The sequence below is a fragment of the Hypanus sabinus genome, chromosome 8, assembly GCF_030144855.1.
Source record: "Hypanus sabinus isolate sHypSab1 chromosome 8, sHypSab1.hap1, whole genome shotgun sequence".
NCBI classification, from domain to species: domain Eukaryota; kingdom Metazoa; phylum Chordata; class Chondrichthyes; order Myliobatiformes; family Dasyatidae; genus Hypanus; species Hypanus sabinus.
In genome coordinates this window covers 116451567-116473166 of record NC_082713.1, presented here as the reverse complement: position 1 = coordinate 116473166, position 21600 = coordinate 116451567, and the positions used below count along the sequence as shown (strand labels likewise).

The window sequence follows — 21600 nt, the reverse complement described above, 5'->3', positions numbered from 1 at the left end:
CTCTGGAAGGAGTTTGTACGTTCTCCCTGTAATCTCAAGGGGTTTCCTCCAGATGCTCTGGTTTCCTCTCACGTTCTAAACAGGTTTGGGTGAGTAGGCTAATTGGTGTGATTGGGCAGCGTGGGCTCATCGGGTCAGAAGGACTGTTGTATCTTTAAGTAAATAACATATACACGGACATGATTTCCTGAATGAGACCAACTTGATTGTGATTGATCGTCGGTTTATGACTGATGGTGGCTTGAAAGCAGGTGGGATTTCCACTAACTTTAAAAATTATGCCAACTTATCAGTGTGTATACAGTATTGAACTGAATTGACTTTATTACTTACATCCTTCATATACATGAGAAGTAAAAATCCTTACGTTACATCTCCATCTAAATGTGCAATATGGTACTATAATAATTTATAATAAATATTATGCACAACAGGATAGTCAATATATCATGGTTCAACTATTTAAAAGATATACAAACATTGGCTTGAACGTATATCCTTGAGCATGAAGTTTTGTGCTTTCAGACTTCTGTACCTTCTGCCTGAGAGGAGGGGAGAGGCTCGGGAGAAGAGAGAATGGCTGGGTGGGGTCTTTCATTATCTTGGCTGCTTTCCCGAGGCATTGAGAAGTCATGAATGAACTTTGTTAGCTCAAAGGTTGGGATTTAGTTTGAAGGTGGAACAATTGTTTCAATGCCCGTTTGAAAAGATGTTTTATACACAGGAAAATGTCCTGGAGCAGTACTGTGTACAGGAGTCGGGCTGTTATGTTGAAATTGCACTCAATGCACTTTAGTAAACTATTTAAGAACTTTTTAAAAGCTATTTATTAATGCTTTTTGGGAGGGTGATTTTAGATGCATATCATATTTATACTGAGTTAAATACTGTATGTAATTAGTTTTGCTACAATAAGTGTATGGGACACTGGAAAAATGTTGAATTTCCCCTTGGGGATGAATAAAGTATCTATCTATCTTGTATCAGGCATTAGTGAAGCCTAATTTGAAGTAGTGTGTCACCTACCTACAGAAAAGATAGTAATAAGGAAATTTATAAAGTTGATGTTGATTTGAGGACCTGAGTTAAAACAAAAGGTGAATAGATTAGGACATTATTCCCTGCAGCGTGGGAGAATGAGGGAAGATTTGAGAGAGGTATACACAATTATGAGGGGTATAGGGTAAATGCAATCAGGCATTTTCCACTGAGATTGGCTGAGACTAAGCTAGAGGTCATAGATTAAATGTGAAATGTGAAATTTTTTATGGGGATTGTGGGGAGGGGGGGGAGCACGGTGGAGAACTTCACTGAGAGGGTGGTGAGAATGTAGAAATAGCTGCCAGTGGAGGTGGTGGAGGCGTGTTGATTTCAAAACTTAAGATAAGTACATGGATGGGAAGAGCAATGGTCTGGGTGCAGGTCAATGGGACTAGACAGAATAATCTTTGGTTTGGACTAGAAGGGTTGAAGGGCTTGTTCTTGTGCTTTAATGCTCAATAACTGTACAACGTGGATTCTGATAATAGCCTGTTTGCTTGTTGATCACAGTGATTACAATCATAGAGTCCCAGTTCAATATTAAGTAAGATTAATCAAACTCCTGTCTAGTCCTGGCAGTTGAGGAATTAAGTCAGTATAACCCTGGTCACAGGAAGTTTAAGTTAAGAAATTGCAGCAATTTCGTGTCGGGACCCTTCATCAGGACTGGAAAGGGAGGGGAGGGAAGCCAGAATACGAAGGTGTGGGGACGGGGAGGCGTACAAGGTGGCTGGTGAGGGGTGAGACCAGGTGAGGGGGAAGGTGGGTGAGTGTGTCGGGGAAGGGAGATGGAGTAAGAAGCTGGGAGGTGATAGGTGGAAGAGGTAAAGGGCTGAAGAAGGAGGAATCTGGTAAGAGAGGACAGGGGAGAAAGTGCACCAGAGGGAGTGATGGGAAGGTGAGGGGAGTAACCAGAATGGGGAACTTACTTTGATTTTGAATGAAAAGAATGGAAAAAGAGTGAAGGAGGGAGGGAAGAGAAATTACTGGAAGGCAGAGCAATTGATGTTCATGCTATCAGGCTATTCAGACGGAAGGTGACACTCCACTAACCTGAGTTTAGCCTCAGTGTGGCAAAAGAATAGGTTGTGGACAGATTTGTCAGAATGGGGGTGGCCACTGGGAAATTCTGCCTTGCCTACTTGTCTTTTCTATAAACAGTTGATGTTTTAGGTCTGTTGAACAGTCTCAGCCTAAAATGTTGACTGTTAACTTTCCTTCATAGATTCTACCTAACCTGCTGAGTTTCCCTTGCACTTTTTTGTGCGTTACTCAAGATTTCAAGCATCTGCAGAATTTCTTGTGTTACCAGGACGGTGCCTGGATTAGAGCAGATGCCTCAGCAGGAAAGTCTGAGTGAACCACGGGTTTTCTTTTGGGAGCAATGGAGAACGAGAGACAACTTGTTAGAGGTGTTACAAGATAATAGGTTACAGACAGGACAGCCAGCAACTTCCTCCCAGGGTGAAAATGGCCAGTACCATGAGAATTCTTTTAAGGACGGTGAAAGGAAGTTAGGGGAGATGTCAGAGGTAGTTTTCATTTTACACCCAGTGAGGGGCACATGCCTGGAATGTAGTGCCAGACGATTCACCAGGAGCATTTGAGAGGCTCTTCGTTGGGAACATGGGTGAAAAAAAATGGAAGGTGATGGGCTGTGTAAGAGGGAAGGGTTAGTTTGATAATGGTACAGTAAAGTGGGCCAAACTGTGCTATGCTGTTGTCCCTTCTATGTTTGAACAGACATTGGGTTTTGTCATATAGTCCCAGGGATGTAGTTATCACTTGCTTGCCACCTCTGGTTATACATTAGATGGTGGTGGGGATCTGGTGAAGATGCTGTTGATAAGAAGTTCCAGGATTGAGACCCAGCGATAAAGGGAAAGCATTATATTTCCAAGTGATGACAATAAGTGGAGTAGTTCAAAAGACTGGCACAATGTTGTGGGCCGAAAGGCCTGTACCATGCTGCTCTATACTCTGTGCCAACTTTAATGACCTCTCATCAGAATTGGAAAGGCCTAATTATACTGTAGGGCGGATTAACGAGTGAGCTGGCCAATGTCCATCCCTCAATCTGCAGCACCGGATTTGGTAAATGATCAACATTTCCCCACTAGTGAAAACATCTCCACACCTAACCTACCATGTACGCTTGGGATCATATTTACTTCAGTCAGAACAACGCTCACTCTCATCAGCTCCAAGGACTATAAATCGTTAGCCGGTTCAGCCAGAGGGACAAATCCCTTATCTCAGGAATTATCTGAGTGAACCGTCCCTGGACTGTTGGGTTTGGATTCATTCATGGACATCCAAACCTACACTGAAATGAGTAGTCTATGTTACAACCCACACAAGTTAATGAGGTGCTGGGGGCAGTGTGCAAGTGTCGACATGCGTTCCAGTGCCACCATAGCGTGCCCACAATGGTCAGCAGAACAGCAGCAATGCATGGCCCTTGCCTCCCTCCCACTTAGCATACCGACAGGCCTCCAACACCAATACAGCCCACCTCCAGCCTCCAGAGCACTTGCAGACATTGGGCCCCCAAGTTCCGGACTCAACATCGTGGAGAACATATCTCCACTATTGTGTCAACGCTTAACCAAGATCAGCATTCAGGCAACCCGTGGCTATTAGATTCCTCTGCTCATTTTGATGGACGTTTGCGGAAAGGGAGACTTCAGGGATACTTTTTAAGCACTCCCGGGTGATTGAATTGTGTTGCCTGTCATTGAAAGATCACTGACTTGACTGTTCTGTTGAAAGTATCCTGACTGGTTGAATTATGGTCAGGTACAGCAATCAGATTATGCAGGAACACAAGAAGCCAAGTCAAGTTTATTGTCATTTCGACTATAAACCACTGGTACAGCACACAGTAAAAATGAAACAACGTTCCTCCAGGACCCTGGTGCTACATGAAACACAAAACTACACTAGACCATGTGAGACAGCACAAGGCGACACTAGACTATGTAAAACAACGTAAAAACGACATTAGACTACAGATCTGCACAGGACTACATAAAGTGAACAAAGCAGCGCAGGGCAGTACAATAATTACATAAACAAGTCAATAGGCACAGTAGAGGACAAATTACAAAATAATAATAAATGATGTAGATGTCAGTCTAGACTCTGAGTATTGAGGAGTCTGATGGCTTGGGGGAAGAAACTGTTACGTAGTCTGGTTGTGAGAGCCCGAATGCTTTGGTGCCTTTTCCCAGATGGCAGAAGGGAGAAGAGTTTGTATGAGGGGTGCATGGGGTCCTTCACAATACTGTTTGCTTTGCGGGTGCAGCGTGTGGTGTAAATGTCTGTAATGGCGGGAAGAGAGACCCCGATGATCCCTTCAGCTGACCTCACTATCCGCTGCAGTGTCTTATGATCCAAGATGGTGCAATTCCTGAACCAGGCAGAGATGCAGCTGCTCAGGATGCTCTAGATACATCCTCTGTAGAATGTGGTGAGGACGGGAGGGTGGGAGATGGACTTTTCTCAGCCTTGGCAGAAAGTAGAGATGCTGCTGGGCTTCCTTGGCTATTGAGCTGGTGTTGAGGGACCAGGTGAGATTCTCTGCCAGGTGAACACCAAGAAATTTGGTGCTCTTAATGATCTCAACGGAGAAGCTGTCAACGTTCAGTGGAAGGTGGTTGCTCCGTGCTCTCCTGAAGTCAACAACCATCTCTTTTGTTTTGCTCATGTTCTGAGTCATGTGCCTGTGAGGAAGCTGCAGAGAGCAGTGGAATAGGGCTACAAATCATGGGCACGTCCCTCCCCACCGTCGGTAGTATCTACAGGAAGTGCTGCCTTAAGAAAGCAACATCGAAAGATCTCACCATTCGGATCAAGCCATCATTGGGCAAGAGGTACAGAAGCCTGAAGTCTCACACACCAGATTCAGAAACAGCTAACTCCTGTCAACTGTCTGGTTCTTGGACCAACCCTAATCACTACGGTTTAGCAACACTGGGAGCACTTTGATCACTTTGCACTGAAATGGACTTTTCTGTTCTAATTGTGTTCTTCCTTGTAAAATTGTGTGTAACTTACGTTTAGTTGTGTTATCGTCGATGCTGCTTATTTGAAGCCATGTGCCTGTGAGGAAGCTGCAAGTGAGTCTTTCACAAACAAGAGAAAATCTGCAGATGCTGGAAATCCCAGCAACACACATAAAATGTTGGAGGAACTCAGCAGGCCAGGCAGCACCTGTGGAAAAAAGTAAAGTTGACATTTTGGCCCAAAACATTGACCGTGCTTTTTTCCATAGGTGCTGCCTGGCCTGCTGAGTCCCTCCAGCACTTTGTGAGTGTTGCAGTGAGTTTTTCGTTGCCCCTCTGCATACATGTACTTGTGCATGTGACAATAAACTCAGCCTTTAATTACACCTTCTCTAGAAGGAGGAATATCTCAGGGCAGTGTTCATGGATCGTAGACTATAAGACAAAGGAACAGAATTAGGCTATTTGACCATTGAGTCTGCTCCACCATTCCATCATGGCTGATTTTTCTTCCCCCTCAACCCATTCAAGATGGTGGTGAATCTGTGAGAATCATTGCTACAGATGGTTATGGAGGCCGAATCATTGGGTACACATAAAACAGGGTTTGATATGTTCTTAAATAGTAAGGATGTCAAAGATTATGAGGAGATAACCATGTTCCAAAGACGTACAGGTCAGGGTTAGTGAGTTGTGGGCATGCTATGTTGGTGCCGGAAGCATAGAGACACTTGCGAGCTCAGGCTCAAAATCTTCAGATCGCATTGGTTGTTGCTGCAAATGAAGTATTTCACTGTATGTTTCAATAGTCATGTGACAAATAAGGTACTGGAAAGACATTTATTTATTTATTGAAATACAGTGTGGAATAGGCTGTCCAACAACACCCAATTTAACTGGGGCCTAATCAATTTACAATGACCAACTAACCTACCAACTGCTACGTCTAACCTGCCAACTGGAACTGTTCCAGCCTGCGATTTATTGCTTGGAGATCGACTAGGTGATCCAGCATTTTGCTGTCTCCAAGAAGATTCCGGGACGTGAGCAAGTACTTGGACGGCCTTGAAGCAAAGAAACTTGGAGACTGGACGCAAACCGATGATCGATTCCACTTTGCCGATTAAAACATTGAGGAAGATAAAGACGGGGAAGTGAATGTGGAAAGTGTGCAAGAGTTCAGTACTGACTGCCTGCATTTTGATCACTGCTGGAGAAGGAGTTCCTGTGTGGCCTATCACTGTGTGGCTCGCTGTGGCAGCCGGGTAGGCCTCTCTGCCTCGTGTGGTATCCCTCTCTTTCGATGACATCGGTGATGTCGGAGGATGCTACTGTGGCTCTGCATTTACAGATTGGATTATTGCGTTTATGGACTGCGGACTTTTTCAGACTTATGGCTTGTAAATTCTGTGCTTTTCCATCCATTTATTTTCTGTTTTGTTGTGCGAAGGAAGGGTGGTTAGTCAGGGGGGGGGGGGTTAGTGAGGGAGGGGCTGTTTGGTTGATGTTGCTGCCACATGATTGGCTGATTAGATATTTGCATTAATGAGCAGATGTACCTAATATAGTGGCTGCTGAACACACACACACTATATATATACAGGTTATTATTGTTTTCAAATGGCTTTTTAATTTTTTAAGCATAGCGAATCAACATAAAAATGTATCACTAATCCAGATTGCTGTAAATCAATAATTAAGTATTAGCACATAACAGTTACATTTTATATCACTAGCACCGTCTACACCAGCAAGGTTAATTTTTAATACCCAAGTACTGATTTCTATTTGTCATACTAGGGAAGTCTGCCACAGAAAGCCAGTATCTATTGGACATTTCAGAGGTTACAGTCAGTGGTGTTGTGTAATGATGGCAAATGCTGTCATTTATTTGCAAAACCCTGGCCATGATATCAAAGTGCAACTCCACAGCAAGTTTACAGAGCTGGTGCAGAATGAAAGTGAAAGGCCCTGAAGAATCATTCAGCTCTGCGTTGATACAAAGGAAAAATAACTGCTGTAAATCCAAAACACAACAGGAATGTTGGAAGCACTCAGCAGGTCAGGCAGCAACTGAACAAAGTTAGTAGAAACTCAGCAGGTCAGGCAGCATCCGTGGAAACGAGCTGTCAACGTTTCGGGCCGAGATCCTTCATCAGGACTGAAGAGGGAGGGGGCAGGGGCCCCCCTTCACCCATCCCAGTTTCACTCTGCTTCCTCCTCCAGCTGCCTATAGCACCTCTCTCATGATTATGCCTTCTTCTACTACACAGTGCTTTCACCTTACATTCCTTCTTCACCTTTCCTGCCTATCCCCTCCCCCACCCCTTGATCTTTCCTCTGATTGGTTTTTCACCTGGCACCCACCAACTTTCTCCTTCCCACCCTCCCCTACCTTCTTTATAGGGTCCCTGCCCCCTCCCTTTTCAGTCCTGAAGAAGGATCTCGGCCCAAAACGTTGACTGCTCGTTCCCACGGATGCTGCCCGACCTGCTGAGTTCCTCCAGCTTGTTGTACATGTTGATTTGACCACAGCATCTGTAATGTACTTTGTGTGAACAAAGTTAGTATTTTAGGCCAATGACCTTACAAAGAGATCAAGCAGATTTTTGGCAAGTTTGGAAACAGGAAGGGGAAAAAGGGGAAAAGAAAGGATGTGATAAGTTGGAAATCTGGTGAAGGGTCTCGGCCTGAAACATCGACTTTATTCCTCTCCATGGATGCTGCCTGTCCTGCTGAGTTCCTCCAGAATTTTGTGCACGTTACTCTGGATTTGCAGCATCTGCAGAATCTCTTCCCTTTATTGGTTGGAAGGTTAGGAGACTGGAAGCTGGGAGTTGCCCTTGTGAATTAATCGCAGGTGGCTTGCAAAGTGGTCATCCAGTCTTTGTGGTGACTGGTTGTGAACCAAGTTGAGAGCAAAATTGAAATACAGATTCAACCAGAACTATTATAGATCCATAGCGTCATAGAGTCACAAAAACAGGCTCCTTGGCCTACCCACCATTACCATTATTCTGTCTAGCAGTTTATTCCACACTTGCACCATCCTCTCAGAGCGAAGCAGTTCCCTCATGTTCTTCTTAAATATTTTGCCTTTCACCCTTAACCTATCATCTCCGGTACCCAACCTCAGTGGGAAAAGCCCGCCTGCATTTACCCGATCTATACTCCTCAATTTTGTATACTGTTGGCTTTGAGGATTGGTGACAGGTCACTTCCAATTATGTGGTGGGTGCAAGGTTCATTGCTGGAGTCTGTTTTATCTCACCCTGGTAATCTAAGAGTTAAGAAGTCACGCTGAGGGAGTGTGGTGCAGTGGACAGGTTGGAATTTTCAAAAGCTGCTAAAATATGAAAATAAGAAAATTGTAGAGAAAGGAACCAGAGGATAATTAGAGGTCCCTCTTCAGAAAGCTAGCAGTGTCGTACTAGGCTAACCACTTTCCAAACCCTAGGGCTCTTCTCTTTGGAGAGGAGGAGGATGAGCAGTGACTTGATAGAGGCATACACAGATAGAGTGGACAGTCAGAGACTTTTCCCAGGGTGGAAATGGCTAGTTAATACAAGGGGGCAAAACTTTAATGTGTTTGGTGGGGGAAACATGGGGTGGAACATCAGAGATAGTTTTATTTTATTACACGGAGAGTGGCAGGTACGTGAAAAGTGCTGCAAGACACAGTGGTAGAGGTAGATATTTTATGGACATTTAGAAACTTTTATTTTCATGGATGGAAGAAAAACCTAGGGCTCTGTGGAAGAGGAAAATTAGGTGGATTTTGGAGTAGGTTAAATGGACAGCACAACATTGCGGGCCAATGGGCCTGTATTCTGCTGCACTGTTCTATGTTCTTTCACTCAGTAGTCAAGGAGACTGATTGAGGGCAACGTTGCTCCAATTAGTTACATGGAGTAGGAAATAAGCTGCTGGAGGGACCCAGCGGGAATATGGAGTCATGACAGATGAGTTATAGGGAGAGGTTGGACAGTCCAGGACTTTTCTTTGGAGCACAGGAAGAGGTAATGTTATAGAGGTGCATAAAATCACGAGGGGCATAGATAGGGTACTGTCTTTTGCCTTGGGTGTGAAATCAATGACAACAGGCATAAGTTTAAGTTTAATTTTATTTTTTCATTAATACAGCATGATCCTCAAGAGGACCACAACCTTGTTGTGGTTTGGAGGCTTGTGCGCATCAATGACATGGAAAGCTATGTTGGCTGGAGTCAGGGCTTCATCTTTGGCTCTTGGTAGGGTCACCCACGCCAAACAGGTTAAAGGGTAGAGGCCAGACTAAGAGTCGCCCACCAGGCCACCAGGTTTGGAGGTTTCTCCTCAGGACTAACAGCCCTGACTGGTCAAACAAAACTGTTACGGAAATGGCAATGAAGAATCTTTCTACACCTGAGTGCAACGGTATTCCTGCGTCTCCACCTAAGACTCGCATGGCCGACAGGAGCGAACACTGAGGGAAAGTTACTGGCATGATGAAGGAAGACCTGGCCACCACCAAGAACAAGACCAAAATTGGCCAATGATGAACAGAGGTGGAGGAACTTCAACCCTGCCCTAAACGCAGGTGGTGTACCAGGCAGCAAGTTATACAACATAATAGCACGGCTTTCCAGCTCAACACTGCCCAAACCAACCCTTGTGCCTGAGTAACCTAGCAACCCTAATGTCTTTAGAATTAGGAAGGAAGCTGGAGCACTCAGAGAAAACCCTTGAGGTCATGGTGAGAACATACAAACTTCCTACAGATAGCGGTGGAACTGAACACTTTTCTTGGCACCGTAATAGTGTTTGACTAATCACTACACTACAGTGTTGCTAGGGGAGAGAGATTTAATAGGAACCTGAAGTGTTTGTTTTAATTCAGAGGTGGTACATATGGAATGAGTCACCAGATGAAGTGGTTGAGGAAGGTACAATTGTAAAAAAAAATTGGACAGGGACATGGGTTGGAAAGTTTAGAAGGATTTAGGCCGAAGGTGGAGAAATGGGTCTAGCTGGGATGGGCATGTGTTTGCATGGAACATTTTTGCCACAGGTATGTTTCTGTGCCGAATGATTCCATTATATTTTGTACTGAGTAAGTGCATCAGTCCTGACGATCCATCAGCCCCTCAGTCGCTGCCTGGCCCACTGAGTTTCCCCAGCAATTTCATTTTTTTCCCCCTCCAAATTCCAGCATCTACAGCACCTTTTGTCTCTAAAAAGTTACCTGTGTGTTCTGACAGTTAATGAACAAGTGAGAGCAATAGATTAACAAGTACTATCGTGTCAAGAATTCCACTGGCTCCCTGCCACATCTGCAAGCTCGTCCACTGTTGGAAGGTCACCACGGGTAGAACATCATGAGAAAACAATTTTCTCTGTGATCACTATTGTTACTGAGCACCCAGCTACAATGGAACCTTTTCAAATGCCACACGAAACTGCTATGCCAAAGAAAGTCTTGGAATACAACCATACAATTATTTAAAAACTTGACTATAATGTCATACAATTCTTAGATTCTGAGAATCATTGAGTCATACCGACCCTTCCGCTCAACGGGACCATAGAAAATAAGATTCCCATCAGAATGCATCTAATTTGCATGGGTTTGGCCCATATTCCTTTAAACCTTTCCTATCCAAGTACCTGTCCAAGTGCCTTTTAAATGTTGTTATTCACTCCGCCTCCTCCAAGAGGACCACAACCTTGCTGTGCTTTGGAGGCCTGCGTGCCTCAGTGACTGGACAGCTATGTTGGCTGGACTTCCGGCTTTATCCTTGGCCCTTGGTGAGGTCGCCCATGCCAAACAAAGGGTAGAGGCCAGACTAAGAATGGCCCTCATTCTTCCAGGTTCAGAGATTCAGCTCAGGGCTGACAACCCTGACTGGTCAAACAAAGTTTGTTACGAAAACAGCAATGAAGAATCCTTCTGCACCTGACTGCAATGATATTCCTGAGTCTCCACCCGGGACTTGCATGACTGACTGTAATGAAAACCGAGAGGAAGCCACTAATATGATGAAGGAAGTCCTGAACACCACCAGAGATGGAGGAACTTCATTGCTGCCCTAAATGCCAGCAACGTAACAGGCAGTAAGTCTACCTGCCTTAACCACTTGAGTGGTGCAGCAGCATAGGGGCTAACACAACACTTTACAGTGCCATCAATCAGGGCTCTCTTCCCCACCTTGTCCTTAAGGAGTTTGTACGTTCTCCCTGTGACTACGTGGGTTTCCTCCCACATTTCCAAGATGTACGGGTTAGGGTCAGTAAGTTGTGGGCCTGCTATGTTTGCACCAGAAGCTTGGCAACACTTGCACCCTGCCCCCAGCGCATCCTTTGACTACATCGGCTGTTTCTGCAAAAGACGCATTTCACTGTATATTTGTACATGTGACGAATAAAACGAATGTCTGCTTCCCAGACAACAGAAAAGCTACCCCCTTCTGACCGGAAGGAATCCAACATTCCTGTCTACAAACAGGGTTAGAGGCGGTGAGAGGGATTTGCATACAGTGAAAACTCCTGTCCTGTCTGCCTGCATTTCACCCGTCACCCTCTCTTCTTGATACTACCACTGGGCAGGAGGTACCGAAGCTTTAGGCCCTCACACCATCAGGTCCATAAACAGGCTCTTTTCTTGTTTAGCAGCCTCAGGACCTTGCCAAAGGCTGCAAGACCCGGGGTGTATACTGGAACTCCCTCCCTAACCTGGGCTGAGAAGTGGCAAGTAACTTCCTTCAAACTTCAAAAGTTCAAAGTAAATTTATTATCAAAGTCTGTATATGTCATCATATACTACCTTGAGATTTGTTTTCTCAGAGGGAGTTACAGGTAAAAAAAAGAAAAACAACAGACTTCATGAAAAACTAAAAAATAAAGGCTGATGAACAACCAATGTGCATTGGGCACAGAACTTAAAATAAATGAATAAATAACACTGAGTTATAGAGTGAACCTATAGGTTGCGGAATCATTTCAGCATTGAGGTTAAGGTTAAGTATCCACATTGGTACAGGTAGCCTGTAGGGAATCTGTTCCTGAGCCTCTGGCATGGAACCTAAGGCTCCTGTACCTCCTATCAATGGTAGTAGTGTGAAGAGACCATAGCCTGGATGGTGAGGGGACCTCGACGGATTCTGCTTTCTGGCAGTGCTCCTTGTAGCTGTGTTCAATGATGAGGGGGGCTTTGCCTATGATGGACTGAGCTGGATCTGCCACTTCTTGTAGGCTTTTCCATTCCTGGGCACTGGTGCTTCTTGCCAAGGAGTGACAATATCCAACAAGAATACAACTCATCACTCCCTGACGTTCAATAGCACTGCAATCAGTGAATCCCCCGCGACCGATATCTCAGGAATTACCATTAATCACAAACTTAAATGGAGCAACTATAAACACAATATTTTAGCAGAACAATCATTCTGTAGTGCTTTTTAAGAACCTTCTCTATTAAAAAGTCTCTTAGTTTTATTTTCATTAGCAAGAAAATGTCTGCAACTTGACATGAGTAACCAGCTGGGTCAGCAATGCAGACAATTCGCAATTGAAAATTAAAATAAAACGGACTGTAAGTGCTGGAAATCTGAAATAAATCTGAAATAACTGCTGGAAAAAAACACAATGGGTCAGGCAGCGTATGTGGAAAGAGAAATAGAGTTCATGTTTCAGGTCACAGACCCTCTTTCGGAAATGGAAGAAAGGGGAAAAGCCAAGGAGGATGGATGCAGAGAAGCGAAGGAGATATTTCTGATAGGGTGAGACCAAGTGGATTGTTGTGTTAATGTGAGAGGTTAGAGAAAGAAAACACAAAGGAAAAATAGGACCATAGGACATAAGAGTAGAGTTAGGCCATTTGGCCCAACGAGTCTGCTCCACCATTCAATCATGGCTGGTTTATTATCCCTCTCAACCCTTTTTTCCTACTTTCTCCCCATAACCTTTGACACTTTGACTGATCAAGAAGCTATCTTTAAATATAATCATTGACTTGGCTCTACAGCCATCCGCAGCAACGAATTCCATAGATTCACCACCCTCTAGGTAAAGAAATTCCTCCTCACCTGTTCTAAAGGGATGTCCTTGTATTCTGCGGCTGTTCCCTCTGGTCCATGACTCCCCCACTATAAGAAACATCCTCTCTATGTCCACTCTATCCAGGCTTTTCAATATTCAATACGCTTCAAAATAAGATCCCCCCCCCCCCCCCATTCTTCTAAACTCTAGTGAGCGCAGATCCAGAGGCATCAAACACACCTCATATATTAACCCACTGATTCCCAGAATTGTTCCTGTGAACCTCTTCCGAACATTCTCCACTGAAGCTTTAAGCTTCAACCTCAACTTTATCAACAGCTTATCACCAAAGTGTCCCTGTCCTCACTCCACAGATATGTTGGGCAGGAGGGGAAGGATATTGAAATAGTCCTTTGAAATTTATTTTAAACACAAGAGGTTTGGCACATGCTGGGAAGCATGAGCAATACACACAAAATTCTGGAGGAACTTCAACAGGTCTGGCAGCATCTACAGAGAAGAACAAGCAGTCGACATTTTAGGCGCAGACCCTTCATCAGGACTCGATTTGTTAGGTTAGGTTTTTAGATTTGTTTTCTTTCTTTCCAGCTCTGCCAAAGGACCTTTGACCTGAGACATCACTGTTTCTCTCTCCACAGACGCTGCCTGACTTGCTGAGTGTTTTCAGCCTGAATGGCCTTCAACTGGACCGATGAATCTATTACTGAACAGGGTTCAGAGGCAGGTGCGTGTGGCCGGCTCGAGCAGAGCGATAAGCGATTAGCTCCCCCTTGCATGGCCTGTTCCCGTGTCACTCCCATTCCCCACCTCTTTTCCCTTACAGACAATACATTCCCCCTGGATACACCCGGCTCCTATTGCAAAACGTCTGACTGAATCTCTTTTCTCTGTCCGTCCAGGTCTGTGTAAAACAAAAGAAGTCTCCTTCGCTCCTCATCGACTGAAGGTGATTAAATTACTGGACTGGTATCTTAGCGTGATTAAAGATCAGTTAAAGCTAATCTTTAATTGACTAGATTAATAAACTAGTCTAGCTCTTAGACTAGCATTTTAACTGTCACATGTACATTGAAAGATACAGTGAAATGTGTTCTTCTGTGTCAATGGCCAACACAATTCAAGGTTTGTGCTTGGGGCAGCCTGTATGTTTCCCGGTTTACTAACCTTCATCTGTATGTCTTTGGAATGTGGGAGGAAACTGGAGCACCAGGAAAAAACCCACATGATCATGGGAGCAACATATAAATTGTATAGGCAGTGCTGGGTATTGAACCCTGATTGGTGCTGCAAGGCAATGTGCTAACTGTAAAGTTACCATGCCACCGGAAGGCTAAGAGATTTGAACATAACTACAAGAACCAGAGTTAGAATCCTACCATTGCCTGCTGTGGAGTTTAAATTCAGATATTCATCTGAAATTTGTAAATAAAAATTGTCACAAAGACCAACAAACTACAGGATTTCTGTTGAAATCCATCTGCTTCATCAATGTCTTACAGTAGGAAGAAATCGGCTGAAAACCAAAATCTATTTTGGTCTATGTATACTCAGTGGCCTCTTTTTTAGATATACCTGTGTATCTGCTTGTTAATGCAAATATCTAATCAGCCAATCCTGTGGCAGCAACTCAATGCATAAGAGCATGCAGACACGGTCAAGAGGTTCAGTTTTTGTTCAGACCAGACATCAAGCACATCGCTCTCTAGGGTTATACAGAGAATGGTGCAGAAAACAAAAAAAAATCCGGTGATTGACCGATCTGTGCGTGAAAACACCTTGTAAAGAGAGAGGTCAGACGGAGTCGAGGCAGACTTGTTCAAGCTGACAGGAAGGCAACAGTAACTGAAATAGCCTCGTAACAGTGGTGTACAGAAGAGCACCTTCGTACACACAACACGTCAAACGCCGATGTGGGTAGGCCACAGCAGCAGAAGCTCAAGTCGGGTCAGGAGAGCTTCTAAAGTGGTGAAATGCAGTGGGTGGGAAGACAGCTGGTAGGAGGGGTGGTGCAGAATATGTTGGAATTATCACAGAAATTTCAAAGTAAATTTATTATCAAAGTTTGTATATGCCATTATATACTACCTTGAGATTAATTTCCTTGCAGACATTTGCAGGAACATAAAGAAATACAATATAATTTATTAAGCCTATACATAAACAAAGACTGACAGACAACCAATGTGCAAAAGGAGAAAAAAACTGCAAATAAATATTAATAATACTGAGAAAATTAGTTGTAGAGACCTTGAAAGTGAGTCCATAGGTTGTGGAATCAGTTCAGAGTTGAGATGAGGGCAGTTACCCACGCTGGTTCAGGAGCCTGATGGATGAAAGGCAATAATTGTTCTTGAACCTGTTGCTTTGGGATCCAAGGCTTTTGTAGGTCCTGCCCAATGGTCATAGCGAGAAGAGAATGTGGCCTGGATGGTGGGGGTCCTGGATGATGGATGATGCTCTCTTGTGGCAGTGTTCCAGGTAAATATGTTTAGCGGTGGGGAGGGAGGGGTCAAAGGTTATGTCATTATGTCACTAAGGGCAGAGGTGTGAAATTACGGTGTCAACTGACCTTGAATGGAATGAAAAATGCTCCAGGAGTCAGAGTCAAAGTGGAAGTCAAATTGATTATCAAAGTACCATCTGATCACATCAAAATTAATCTGAAGAAATTCAACTTTACATATAAAAAACAGGGAAGATATTGCACTCAATAGATAGACCAGGAGGAAATCTGTTCAAGAGAGAACTGTGCTATATAAGGTCAACTTCTACTTTGCAGCAGAGAACAAGTGGCTGCTGCTAAGGAAGAGAATGATCAACCAAAGGATTCAACCACTAACCACAGCCACCACTTACTCTTGCCACACTCAACATTCCCTCTAAATATTTTTCTAAACAGCTGTGTGAACCATCTATTGCCCTGAGTAGGAATCCATTCTAATTAATTAAATTATTTGTTTTTACACAGCCTGAAAACTGCGTGGCACTTTACATGTTCTGTTTGTAATTATGTATACCATGAACATTTAGATTTACATCAAACACAAATGACACTCACAACACAAGTGAATATTGTCAGGTCGTCAAATCAACTGGTGTCTGTGTTTAGCAGGTCAGTGTTTATTTCCATTCTGTATTTATTGTTACAATTTGTAACAGTGTTGTAACTTGAAACACTGACAATGTAAATACATTGAAGCTCTAAATTATTACAAAATAAAAGCTATGGTGCATTTATTATATCAGAAATTTATGCATTATATTCATTAACGCCAAATTCATTAGAGGATATTTCACAATTATATTAGCATAATTACAAAATTATATTAACAGAAAACTATATTAAAAAAATTCCAGCTTTGTGGCAACAAGGCTATGTGCATGGAAGCATTTCAGTTACTGTGTGGCCGTGCACCCGTGCAGTTTAAAGAAAGCAGTGCCCACACTGCACCAGAATATGTAGATCCTGGATCAGCCTCTACAGACACCTGAGGACCCACCAATAAACAATTCCTTTGGAGAACATCATACTCGACTCAAGAGATTGCACTACAATTTTATCTCACCATATACTGTACTACCTTGAGCTGGTGTGTAGCCAAGTGGTTAAGGCATTCGTCTAGTGATCTGAAGCTCGCTAGTTCGAGCCTTGGCTGAGGCTGCGTGTGTGTCCTTGAGCAAGGCACTTAACCACACATTGCTCTGCGATGACACCGGTGCCAGGCTGTATGGGTCCTAATGCCCTTCCCTTGGACAACATCGGTGGTGTGGAGAGGGGAGACTTGCAGCTTGGGCAATTGCCGGTCTTCCATAAAAGAAAAACGTTGCCCAGGCTTGCGCCCTGTAAACTCTCCAAGGCACAAATCCATGGTCTATTGAGACTAATGGAGGTCTACACTACCTTGAGACTTTTCTTGAAAATAGAGAAATAAATGTACCTTGAAGGAGTGTTGGGCCCCTCAGTCCCTTACATAGGAAGCGGTTGAGCTCTTCTTGTCAAATTACAGGACCTTTTACTCCCTGGCATCTTCCCTTTCCATGTTGCAGTCACAAGCAGATGTGACACCTTACCAGGCAGAACAGATCTGCCATCTCAGGTGGAACAATCCAGAAGGAACTTGGTCTTTATCTGGTTGCAAAGCAACAGTCCGGGTCAAGTCAATAAAAAGTTCTGGCAGCCGAGGAATGCTTCAGTGAACTTTCCAAATTGGACCGTAACTCACAGAAGCTGAAGAGCGAGTTAAGGTGGAAGAGGTCAGTAAAGGTACTGCCCCGTTTCATCAGCTCTGCAGAGTAATCAGTTTATGCGAACCTATCAATGGTGCCGGGGTAGCGCAGCAGTTCGCTCAATTGCTTTACAGTGGCAGCAATCACTGATCACCGTCTGTAATGAGTTTGTACGTCCTCCCTAGGATCATGTGTTTTGATGTTTCAATGTACATATGAGAAATAAAGCCAATCATGAATTGATCTTAAAATCTAATAGTTTTAAGCCTTATTCCTGATATTGTCAGTACAGAGTTTGTGTGGAAGTCTGGAGTTGCAGAGGAATATTGTTTTGTTTGGTTGTATACATGTACAGTGAGATGACAATAAACTTGAACTTTCTCCCTGTGACCATGTGGCTTGCTAGGGTGTCTAAGACTTTTACCCAGTGCTGTAGCAATTTTATGTATTGTACTGTACTATTGCCACAGATAAAACATATCAAGAGTGATGATAAACCCGATTCTGATATGGGTCTCTACTGTGGACTGGGAATGGGAAGGGGGCAGGGAGAGGGGAATTATTGTTAGGAAAAGGGGAAGGGAGAGGAGAGGGAGCAGGAAGCACCAGAAAGATGTTTTGTAATGATCAATAAATTAATTCTTTGGAATCGAATGACCTTGCCTGGGGTCTCAGGGCTGTGTGAGTCTGCACCCTCACCACCCCCCACCCTGACATTCCTTCTCTGCACCTGTCCTACACTCGATACGCACATGGCAAATAAGGCAGTTCTCTATTTTAGATGTTTCAGAGGTCATACTCCTGTGTTACAAAGATAAAGGACATCTCCCATCTGGGTCATTCACTTTCCCAACCCACCCCACCCAACACCAGGCAGAAAATACAAAAACTTGAGCAAATGTACCACCAGACTCAAGATCAGCTTCTATCCCATTGCTATAAGATTCTGGAACAGATTTCTTGTATCATAAAGTTAATCGCTTGATCTCCATCATAGCCCTTGCTCTGTCTACCTGCTGTGTTTCTACATCAATATACTCATTTTTATTTTATTTTCATACTACCTCAGCGTCCTTATGTATTGATTGACTTGTCTGGAGAGCAGGCAAACTAATGGCTTTCTCTGCATCTTGGTACACGTAATTGGTAACGGGTTTATTACAGTCACATGTACAGAAGGCCTCCGTTGGTCGGGGTTGCGTCCCAGCTGTCCGCGTGATACACAAGCCGGGGCTGTACAATATGGGGAGCAAGCATGTGCTGAGAGTCTATCCATCTCTACAGATTACTTTGAAATCTGTTGAGGTAGTACAAGGGAAGCACAAGAACAGAGTGCTGCAGTTACAGAGAAAATGCAACACAGGTAAACAAATAAAGTGCAAAGGTTATCAATGAGGCCAGGAGTTCATCTTTATTGTATAAGAGTTCCGTTCAAGAGTCTTACAACTGTTATTGCAGCCAGACAGCATAGAGGCTCAAATCCCGCTGCTATCTGTAAAGAGTTTCTACAATCGCCCCGTGAGCATGTGGGTTTCCTCTCACTTTCCAAAGGTGTAGGTTAATTGGTCACATGGCTGTAAATGGGTAGCGTGGGCTTGTTGGGCGGGAAGAGCCTATCACCCTGCTGCAGGTCTAAGCAAACTCTAATGCAGGCGGCTCCCAACCTTGGTTTAAATATGCCATGGAGACTTACCATAAACTGAGGGGTCCGCGGACCCCAGGTTCTGAAACCCTGCTTTAATCTAATCCTGTAACAGTGGAATAGGGCAAGGCGACAGAATATCTGGGATAGGAAGGGTTTTTGATTATGTGAGAATTATAAACTAATTACCAGTTTCCAGCAACGAATCTCTGTTGCACAGCCGTGAACTTACAAAGCCTTGTAATGAGCAGGAATATATTTAAGCAATCATTTCATTGGGTTATGTTAGGGGAGGTGCTTCAAATAGACAAGGTGAATCAGTAGTTAAATATTATACAAGTCCTCCTCCAACTTTCAATTTCAATGAGATCTGATGAGTGATGACATCCACTAAATAGTTTTTCAAGAAACAAAGGATGATGACAGCTCCCCCCGGCCGAACGAGCCTGTGCTGCCCGATCAGACCAATTAATATTAACCTGGGAACATGGGAAGTACACCCAGGGGAGACTCACACAGTCATGGGAAAATGAACAAACTCCTTACAAACTGAGGTGGAATTGAACACGGGTAACAGGTGCTGTAGGAGTTATGAATCACTGTCTCTCCAAATCTACCACTGGCTCAGCTTTATGCTTCTTACCAATTCCACCCCTCCCCCCACCAAACATCTCCATAGTCACCTCTGGCCTGGCCATCCCACAGGTGCTCAACATTGCTTCAAATCTGGCCTCTTGCATCACCCGAATTGCAGCCATCTCCTCACCTCTGATCCTCAACGCTTCCAAATTCCCTTCCCAACCCATGTACACCCCTGTAATCACGATGTTTGAAGACCGAAGACAAATTGGATGTCTGGCAGAACCATTGAGGAGGTTGAAGCCCGATGTCTGCTGGAGTCCTGTCCTGGGGTTAGAAGACTGTGGATGCTTGAGGATGGTAAGGGAAAAAATGGGGCCTGTTTTTGCTGTTGCTTTGTTGCTTGTTGTGTTCTATGTTGTTCTGCCGAGCATTCTGGGCACGCCATGTTGGGATCGGAATGTGTGGTGACACTTGCAGGCTGCCCCCAGCACTCTTTCAGTAAAACGACACATTTCACGACATGTTGCAATGTTTTGATGTACATGTGACAAATAAGGTTAACCTTTAATCCTCAAGCTTTCTCACCTTATCTTTGCTACCTACTCCTCTGGACCATAGCTGTGAAGAAGCTGTAAGTGAAGCAGTCATGGTGACATCAAAGACGGGAATCAGTAAGTAGGTCATTGAAGACTAAAGGTCACTTATAAGAGGAGCTTTATTTGTCACATGTACAAAGTGTACATCGAAATGTCATATATGTCAACGACCAACACGGTCTGAGCATGTGTTGGGGGCAGCCCACAAGGGTTGCCATGCTTCTAGTGCCAACTTAGCATGCCCACAACTCGCAAACCCTAACTATTTGATATACTTTATCAACACATCCGGTAATCTTGTGGAAAGGTAGACTTATCGGATGTTAATTATCTAGATTAGATTGCTACTGCTTTCTGTGAACAGGAAGTAGCTGAACAATTTTCCACACTGTTGACTAAATGCCAATCATGTAATTGTTGTAACTCAACAGAGTTAGAGGTGCTCTAAGGACTACCTCAGGTCATTCATAGTCTTCAGTACCAATAGGTCTATCCTGGGCCCAACATACTGATGCAATTACAAAGAAGGCATTGCAATGGCTGTACTGCATTAGGAGTTTGAGGAGATTTGGTATGTCATCAAAGACTCCAGCAAGTTTCTACAGGTGTATTGGGGAGAGCATTCCAAAGGGTTGTTTCATGTCTGGTATGGAGGCACCAATGCACAGGACTGAAAAAACCTGCAGAGGGTTGTAAACTTGGGCAGCTCCATCATGAGCACAAACCCCCTCATCACCAAGTACAGTACACCTTTAAAAGGCAATGTGTCAAGAAGCAGCATCTGTCATGGACATCACCATCCAGGACACACTCTTCTCATTACTGCCATCAAGGAGGAGGTACAGGAGCATGAAGAAAAACAAACTTGTAGGAACAGCTTCTTCCCCTCTGCCATCAGATTTACGAACACCCATGAACCCATAAACACTACCTCATTATTCTGCTCTCTTTACAGAATTATTGTTACATGTATTTTTATTGAAATTTATAGCAATTTTTAGTATTACACAGTATTTAAAGTCACAAAACAACTAATTTCACAACACAAGAGATTTTGCAGATGCTAGAAATCCAGAGCAACACATACAAAACGCTGGAGGAACTCAGCAAGTCAGGCAGCATCTGCGGAAATAAACAAACAGTCAGCATTCCAAGATGCATTATCAGGACTGGAAAGGGAGAGGGCAGAAGCCAGAATAAGGTGGAGGTAGGGGCATGAGCATAAGGCAGATGGTGATAGTTGAAACTAAGTGAAGGGTTTCCACAACATATGGCAGTGACATAACAGCCCAGTACTAAATATCATCGTCCCCTCAGAATTAATCAATGAGCCCCAAGGCCTTGGACTCAGTACCTTTTTGTGCAATTCGATCTTGGATTTCCTCACTTGCAGACCTCAGTCAGTTCTGATTGGCAACAAAATCTCCTCTACAATCTCCATTAGCAGAGGTTACACCACAAGGCTGTG

At 43.9% G+C, this 21600-nt stretch overlaps 1 protein-coding gene and 1 long non-coding RNA gene across 4 annotated transcripts in view; one reads left to right on the top strand and one right to left on the bottom strand.

The window, feature by feature from the left end:
• kitlga (kit ligand a) overlaps positions 1–21600 on the bottom strand; it is a 142221-nt gene that overhangs the window by 107330 nt on the left and 13291 nt on the right. The window lies entirely within an intron of this gene.
• On the top strand, positions 5956–17013 carry LOC132398358 (uncharacterized). Its single transcript, XR_009513630.1, has 3 exons — positions 5956–6313; positions 13724–13809; positions 13985–17013. It is a non-coding gene; the product is annotated as an uncharacterized LOC132398358 (long non-coding RNA).